This window comes from Papaver somniferum, chromosome 7 (assembly GCF_003573695.1).
Source record: "Papaver somniferum cultivar HN1 chromosome 7, ASM357369v1, whole genome shotgun sequence".
Lineage (NCBI taxonomy): Eukaryota > Viridiplantae > Streptophyta > Magnoliopsida > Ranunculales > Papaveraceae > Papaver > Papaver somniferum.
In genome coordinates this window covers 204,221,074-204,229,156 of record NC_039364.1, presented here as the reverse complement: position 1 = coordinate 204,229,156, position 8,083 = coordinate 204,221,074, and the positions used below count along the sequence as shown (strand labels likewise).

General features: G+C 35.8%; 2 long non-coding RNA genes across 2 annotated transcripts; both read right to left on the bottom strand.

Moving 5' to 3' along the window:
- Nucleotides 1-2,531: 2,531 nt before the first annotated feature.
- Nucleotides 2,532-4,210, bottom strand: LOC113293291. Its single transcript, XR_003332184.1, has 6 exons — nucleotides 4,144-4,210; nucleotides 3,904-3,988; nucleotides 3,376-3,649; nucleotides 3,178-3,297; nucleotides 3,019-3,094; nucleotides 2,532-2,936 (listed from the first exon to the last, which is right to left on the bottom strand). It is a non-coding gene; the product is annotated as an uncharacterized LOC113293291 (long non-coding RNA).
- Nucleotides 4,211-4,460: 250 nt separating this feature from the next.
- LOC113293292 lies at nucleotides 4,461-5,768 on the bottom strand. Its single transcript, XR_003332185.1, has 3 exons — nucleotides 5,550-5,768; nucleotides 4,650-4,797; nucleotides 4,461-4,557 (listed from the first exon to the last, which is right to left on the bottom strand). It is a non-coding gene; the product is annotated as an uncharacterized LOC113293292 (long non-coding RNA).
- Nucleotides 5,769-8,083: the final 2,315 nt, after the last annotated feature.

The window sequence follows — 8,083 nt, the reverse complement described above, 5'->3', positions numbered from 1 at the left end:
TCCTTTAAGAAAGTTTCAATGATTCAAATAGAGCTTAGAACACTTAACCAACATTGGATTATAAACATGTTATGCACTCTTGCATATATGTGATCATGTCCGGGAGCCATAGTATGCATAACCGTATGCGTACCTGTTAGTTTCAGAAGTCCTGGAACCTAAGTGCGCGTACCCGTACGCATACTGGCGTAAGGTTCATGTCCGGAAAATTCTGCTGGGTTTGGAGGTATGCGTACCCGTTCGCATACTGGCGAAAACCAAACTTGGTCCGGCTATTCAAGTATGCGTACCCGTTTGCGTACTTGAGTGGTTAAAGTTCTAAGATCGGTTGTGACATGAACAAATACATTTATATAATAAGGAATGCATTCTTTGCAAACCGTGGCTATAATGTTCATGAATTGATTTGAGTGAATCAAACCAATTTTTCTTCAATTGTATTCTTGTATACTTCTATGAGAATATAGCAATTGAACAACTCTTTAACTAGTTTCATTCGAGTCATTTGAACTAGTTATGGTTAAGATGAATAAGGTTGATATGAGAGTGTTCATATAGCTAGCCTCGGTTAACTACTGTTGAGCCAACATGGTGTACACGTTTAGCTACGGTTACATAAACCTAAATGAAGATACATTTCATTTGTGTATAACAAGCTAAATTCGATCTAACAGTTGAAAGATATTAGCTTGAATCTAATCAGGTTTCCATCTAACGGTGAATATTGAATGCTTTGTTACCAAGGTAACTTAGATTGCGAACCCTGATTAGAAAACTATATAAAGGAGAACTCTAGCAACTGGGAAACCTAATCCCCACACCTCATGTTTGATACTAGTTGCGACTAGAGTCGATTCTCCTTTAACCTTAGGTTTTTCACGAAACCCTAAAGGTTAACAACTTGAAGACTTCATTGGAATTGTGAAGCCAGACCCAACTGTTTTCTCTGTAGTTTCATGTTCTGATCTTACTTTTACTATCGTGATTGAGTATTATCTTTGCTAAGATTTGCTTGAGATTTATCTCTGATAGGCAAGATTAAAAGTAGTCACAAACATCTTCGTCTCATCGTTTATGATTCCACAATATCTTGTTTCGCTACCATACGATTAAGATTATTGTGAGGTGATTGATAATACTAGGTTGTTCTTCGGGAATATAAGTCCGGTTTATCAATTGGTTCATGTGCACCTTGATTTATCAAAATACGGAACAAAACTAGTAGGTATTTCTTTGGGAGACAGATTTGTTTATCAAGTCTTCGACTTTGGGTCGTAGCAACTCTTTGTTGTGGGTGAGATCAGCTAAGGGAATCAAGTGCGTAGAATCCTGCTGGGGTTCAGAGATCTAAGGAGGCAACTGTACCTTGATCAGTGTGAGATTGATTTGGGCTCAACTACATTCCAGTCCGAAGTTCATTGGTAGTAGGCTAGTGTCTGTAGCGGCTTAATATAGTGTGGTGTTCAAAGCTGGACTAGGTCCCGGGGTTTTTCTGCATTTGCGGTATCCTCGTTAACAAAACTTCTGGTGTCTGTGTTATTTCTTTTCCACATTGTATTTTGTTATATAATTGAAATATCACAGGTTGTGCGTTGAATCGATCAATTGATAAATCTAACCTTTTGTTGTTGATTGAAATTGATTGATCATTGAACATTGGTCTTTGGTACCGTTCAAGTTATTTCTCTTATATTCAATCGGGCTTGCAAATTCCTATTTGCTGATTGCGGATTGAATTGAGAAACAGAGATACACTACACCATATTTCGCGTTTAGTAACTTCCTATTTCCGTTACTAAATGGGGTTGTAACACAAACCAACCGTTACAAAAGGGGGTGTAACAAATATTCGTAACGAAGATGTTGCCGTTACTAATCTGGAAATGTAACAGTTTTCGTAATGGAAACAGGGCCGTTACCAAATAAAAATTAGTAACCGCGCCAGGACCGTTTCTAAATTTTTACCAGGGTTAAAAATATATTGACTAAGTCAACGTTGACCCACCCCAATTATCCTGGTAAAACTTTAGTAACACTTTTTTGCCGTTACTAATTTTTTTATAACCAAAAGAAAAAGGCCCGTCTTCATTGACCTGGTCAAAATTAATTCCCACCCCTTTTATTTTACCCTGCAAGTACCCTATCCCCTGGAATTGTTGTCATTCAATCCAATCCAATTCAAACATTCATTCTTCATTCAAAAGAAGTCATTCAAACATTCATTCATTCTACATTCGAAAGAAGCAAACATTGTTCGAATCATTATAGGGGCGGGATCCGTTGACATGGTTATATTGACATAATCTTTACATTTTAGCGCCATTTTTTCTACTGAGCCCAATCGGCAATGAATTTGAAGTTAATTTTTTTGTGACATGTTCCTCTTGTAAAACTCTACATTCCTACCAAAAATGAGAGTATTCCGAAATACGAAACTTCATCATCCACAAATTTTAATTTCAACCGTTAATCTTCAACTGTTAATATTCAAAATCGTAGATGGCGGTTTTATACATCTCGGAATGCTCTCATTTTTGGTTGGAATGTAGAGACTTATAAGAAGAACATGTAACCAAAAAATTAGCTTCAAAATCCTTGCCGTTTGGGTTCATTAAGAAAAACTATAACCATATCAACGGATTATGTCGATATAACCATGTCAACGGATCCTACCCCGTCATTATATCTGTAATAACCTTAGAGGCAAGTACTTCAGGTAACATTAAAAAGAAATTCCTACAAGTAAATAAGACAGACATTGAAAACTAACCATCATCCAGGATAGATGAATCAGCAGATGAGGAGATTCGGACCCTTCTTGCCGTTTTCAGTTGTACTGGAATCGAATTGGTCCTTGCATTGTCAGATAGTTCAATTGTCCAAGGAGAAACTCTTTTAGGACGAACAACTGTTAAACAAGGTTCATCCCAGGTAACCTAGACAGAGGATAATACATATGGAAAATAACTAGAAAGTTGGATTCAGAAAAATTCAATTCATATAACTACAATAACTTACCGTGAGACATCTCCATTTCGATCTAGGCCACCTAACCGGATCAACATCGTCAATTCCAACTATTGTACCCACAATTCTAACATACACCAAAACTGGAGTTAATATTTACATCTACTGAGAGACAAAAGAGATGAATTTAAAACACTCATTTGTATTCACCTTTGTTTTGGGCCTTCTTCTCCCTCAAACTTCATTCTGAACCTCAGTCCAATGGAATATTTGTTCCTAACTGATCTCATGTATTCATCGTATGGAATTAGGAACTCGGACGGACTCATCCTGTGAAAAATCAACAAATATCAGCTAAAATGTGCAAGTATGATAAAAATATGGACTGCGGAATATAATACTTCTTACCTAGGAAGGTAATATACACTAAACATGGTCCCAGTAGATATAACGTGAGATGCAGTGGCAAGTACACCAAGTTGCATGCTGCGAAAAGATATAACAGATGAAGAAGGATTCTGTTGTGTCTCCATTGCACGGCGAACACCAACACGAAGTTCTCCATTTTCGCCCTTGTGCACAAAAGATCCCTTAAAACTTAATGACTGAAACTTAAGTTCTAAAGCAAGTCCGTTGGAACAAGAAAATGCAGATTACTACTGAGCAGCCTCATCGTAAATGTCTGTGAGAAGTAATGAAAAGAAAAGAGAAAAAAACATAAGACAAAAGTATCTCCAGTAAAAAACTTTTTCGAGCTCACGTAATTACTCCAACCAGTGGTAAACAAATGCCGGTTCGGATGACCTTTTGTAACGAAACACAAAAAAAAAAAAAAAAAAGAGAGAAAGGATTGATTAACAAAACATAGAAAAAATACTGACTCCATGATGGACTTGATTCATAGAAAATTCATAATGAAGGGAGAGTTCAACTTACCACGGTACACATGGCGAAAGCGCCGCTCTAACCTATGCAAATCCCTAGCCACCAGTTCTTGCGACGGCTGCTGTTGAGACATGTCCTGTGACAAAACAAAAAGTTTACCTAACCTTTAAGAAACCAGCCAATTAGCTTCAAACCGATACACAGAAAATTATGTGATACTAAATTTTCCTGAAGGAAACGGGTTTAGTATAGCATATACAAGTTTTTATAAATTTCAATTAGAAAACCAACCAGCACAGGAAGGCATGCATCAGCATGCCGCTTTAGGAAGGCATTCTCAATACCAGACACCTCTTCCTGTAAAGATGCAAAGCATTAGCCACATGCAGAGTCCGGATAAAACAACCACATAAGCAAATTGAATGAGTATCCGACTTTCATCTCAGGAAACAAAGTCACCTCTCATCAGTTTCTAATTCATCCTGCAACACCAAGTTGAAACAACAAGTATCCCCACCAAAGTAAAAATCTAAGAAAACTAAATGAAAATTAACTAGTCTGAACACATAATGCTGTGGTATATTGAGACTCATAGAGAAATTCATATACCTTTAACTGCATGTATACAACCCGACAAAGAATTTGTGAAGGCAAATTGTGCTTTGGCAATTGTATATCAAATTCTTGATTAGTGTATGCTTCAACCTACAAACCCAAAATCAAACATAAATAATAAGACTTAACATCACTATTAACATTGATGTAACAGTAAACATGTACACAATTTCAACCATAACCTGTTCCAAGTGACTTTGAGGAAGGTAGAAAACCTTGTCACCAACATGAGGTTACATAATTAAGCAATAGAGGTTACAGAATAAAGCAAAAACAAAATAAAGTACTGTTATGACAAAGAATGTCATTCACGTTGTTAACTTCAGTACCCTACAAAAGAAAAAGACGAGCATTAGTACACGACACTAATTCAAAAGGAAGATGCGTTATAAACAGAAATCATCATGAAATTAGAGATTTGATTGTGTATATGACCAACCAACTAGTAAAAAGGGAATGACAAGAAATATCATTCACTAATTTACTATAGAATTCACCGAATCCAGTAAATACTCCATAGATACAAGATGTATAGGTACGACATACATTTAGCTCTAGAAAGTGGAAATTATTTTCCTTGTCAATTGAACGACCTAATACAACACATAAGTGTCTATAATATCCATTTGCACATTGCCTGTAAACTTTTCAAATCATGTGATCCTGAACTAAACATACACGTATATATCATAACCAATGTCTGTGACTGTTAGCGTCAAAGTCCTTGCCTCTCCAGCTAAATGAAAACCAAAAACTTCTAACAACTGTGGCGTGTGCACAGATCTTAAGGGATACTTTATCAAATAGTATGTCATTTTTTTCAGATTTCGCTAAGCACTAACAGAAGCCAAGATGTGTATTCAATCGAGAAGATTCAACATGTTGTTAAGCATATAATTGAGAGAATTCTCAGAATTTTATTACTGTACCTAGACTAGCCAATGAGTAGTATATGTTAAAGAATTAACAATTCACGGGGATCTAAGACAATAATCTTAGGATTACAATTGATCAGACAAAAAATTAATTTGAAAACAAAGCAAAACAAAACTTGACAAATACACAAAGGAACAAGAATTTACCAGCTGTTCTTTCATCAATATCCTTCTTCTCCTTTCTTTCCAGTTCAGGACGGCCTATTCTTAATACCATTTTGTAATTCTCCTACTACTGTAAATCCAATCCAACCATCCAGAATCAGTAAATCATACCGAAAACAACCTAAAAACTTGAATCATAGAAAATCAAATATAACTTTCTCTTCTTTCCCTCCTTCAATCCCTTTTATACAGTTGCACTAATTGGGCTTCCGCGACTCAAATTATTCAATAATTTGATTTCTAAAATAAAACCCAAAATTTAATTAGAAATCAGATCTTTCCTTCTCTTATAAGAAAACGCAAAAATTTATCACTGACCTAGAAATGAACCCAATCAAAAAAAATTAACAAAAACTAAACCATTGAAACATCACCTGATTAAGAACGACTCTAAAATCGGAAAAAGATTTGCTCAATCGAAGTAATCTCTTACTGAATCTCTATAATTGAAACCCTAGATAATAAATAGAAATACTGGATGTAGGTATTCTAGTGTAGAGATTAATTAAAAGGGTTCAAGAAAAACTGATCGAGGAAGAAGAAAAAGTTAGATACTGTTGCTGGCATCATTGAGAGAGCGATGATGGTGTTCGAGCAGAAGCAAGAAAAGAGGAAAAAAGAGAAGAAGACATGGCTTCTTTTCTCTGCTCGTTAAAGAAGGAAGAGAAAAAAAGAAAAGAGTTTGTGGGAATGGATCGATAGATACATAGGGTGGAAACATTTCGAAGTTTTCTTAACAGTTACAAAATTTGGGCGGAATAAAATTAGAAAGTGTTCCCTGCACACACTCGATTCGCATGATTTCAACACAGCAGTTACTAATAGAAACAGAAATTGGGCAGTTACGAATCTGTACGAAATTCGTAACTGAAAATGGACCGTTACTAAATATTCGTAACTGAAATTTTCAGTTTCGAATTAGTAACGACAACATGTAGGTTACTATTTTTAGTTTCTAATCACTGACTATGGTCGATATAAACTCTTTGATATACTTTTCTCTAGATTGAAACTGACTGTCTAGTTGATTCTCTTGAAAGTATATTGGAGTTTGTCTATTCAGATTGCCGAACGAAATATTGGGTGTGGTTGTTAGACCACCGCTTTTTCAAAGAAGTTAATTATCATCTTCATCATCATCAGAATCCATCCAAGAGGCTTGAACTTTATTCATTTCTTCCTTGATTTCGGGAATTTTGTAGCAATCACACACAATTGTTCTTGCACACATTTTACCTTGGAATTGACCTTACACACACCCTTGTGAATTTGTTGAAGAAGTCCCAAGGTGGTACGATCACAATAACCGTCAAGTGTATCACATCTTTGTCTTTTGTAGAAGTTTGTATTCATAAGTTTGAAAATACTAGGACGAACTAGTTTGGGAGTTCCAATAGAGTTGCCAATGGGAGCAATGGAATATTTACTAAAAAAATTCCCAATTAAGCATGGAAAGCCTAACTTCTTGTTGGGTGACGCCATCGAGACCATTTGAAGAATGATAAATCCACAAATATCAAGACCTTGAGCACCCATTTCAAGGAAATAGACCAACTCCGCAAATTAACGACTCCAACGAGAGTTCTCAATCGTGGAGGGACAAAGATTATAAATGCCAAGTTTTCCGAAGATCCTCAAGGAAATACTAAGATCTTGGATAGGAAATTTCTCTTATATCCGATCAAACTTCTTTCGACAAAAACCAAAAGAAATGGCTTCATATGATGGTCTTTCTCCTCTTGGTCTAGGTATACGAAAATTACCCATAAGAATTTTTGTAATCTTTGAAATCAACTCTCTATCAACTAGAATATTTTTCCTATTTAGCATAGTCTTGAATTCCAAGTTATCAAGATTAACATCATGGATGTTAGCATATAAGATTCTTGTGAGAGTGTCAAAACCTTCACCAAGACCATTGAAGATGTTACCAAGATTATATTTCTCAAAACACACCAAGTCTTCTTTATGACCACTTTCCTTTACCAATTTCTTCTCTTGTATGAATCCACTAGAAGAAAGGTCTTACTACAAGAATTAATGATGAATATAATTCTAATAAGGTCTTGGTTTTTTGAACAATCTTACTTGAGAGAGAGGATGAAACAAAATTCTTAGAAGTTTTCCTTGATTTCTTATCGTCATCATTGGACCTTTCCATTATAGCAATCAATAGAAGATTGAGAGAAGAAAAACAAGATAAGAAATTTACTTGATGAGATTCCTTGAGATATTGCTTCCTTTACCTTTTCTAGACCTCCAAATATACTTTAATGGAGACGGTACACGAACCCTAGAAAATTCCATGTTCACGTACGCGGACAAGGAGATGAAGAAGAAAGGTATGCGAATGGTGACCTTTATAACCTCTTTGGTGGGTTTGGACCCGTGCAGGAGCCATGGCCCATGAAAAGCAGGATTCCTAGATGGTTCAAAAACAAACCAAGGTGAAAAACCAACCAATGCGATTCGCACACTGTGAGAATTTTAAATCAGTGTGATAAGATAATCACTTT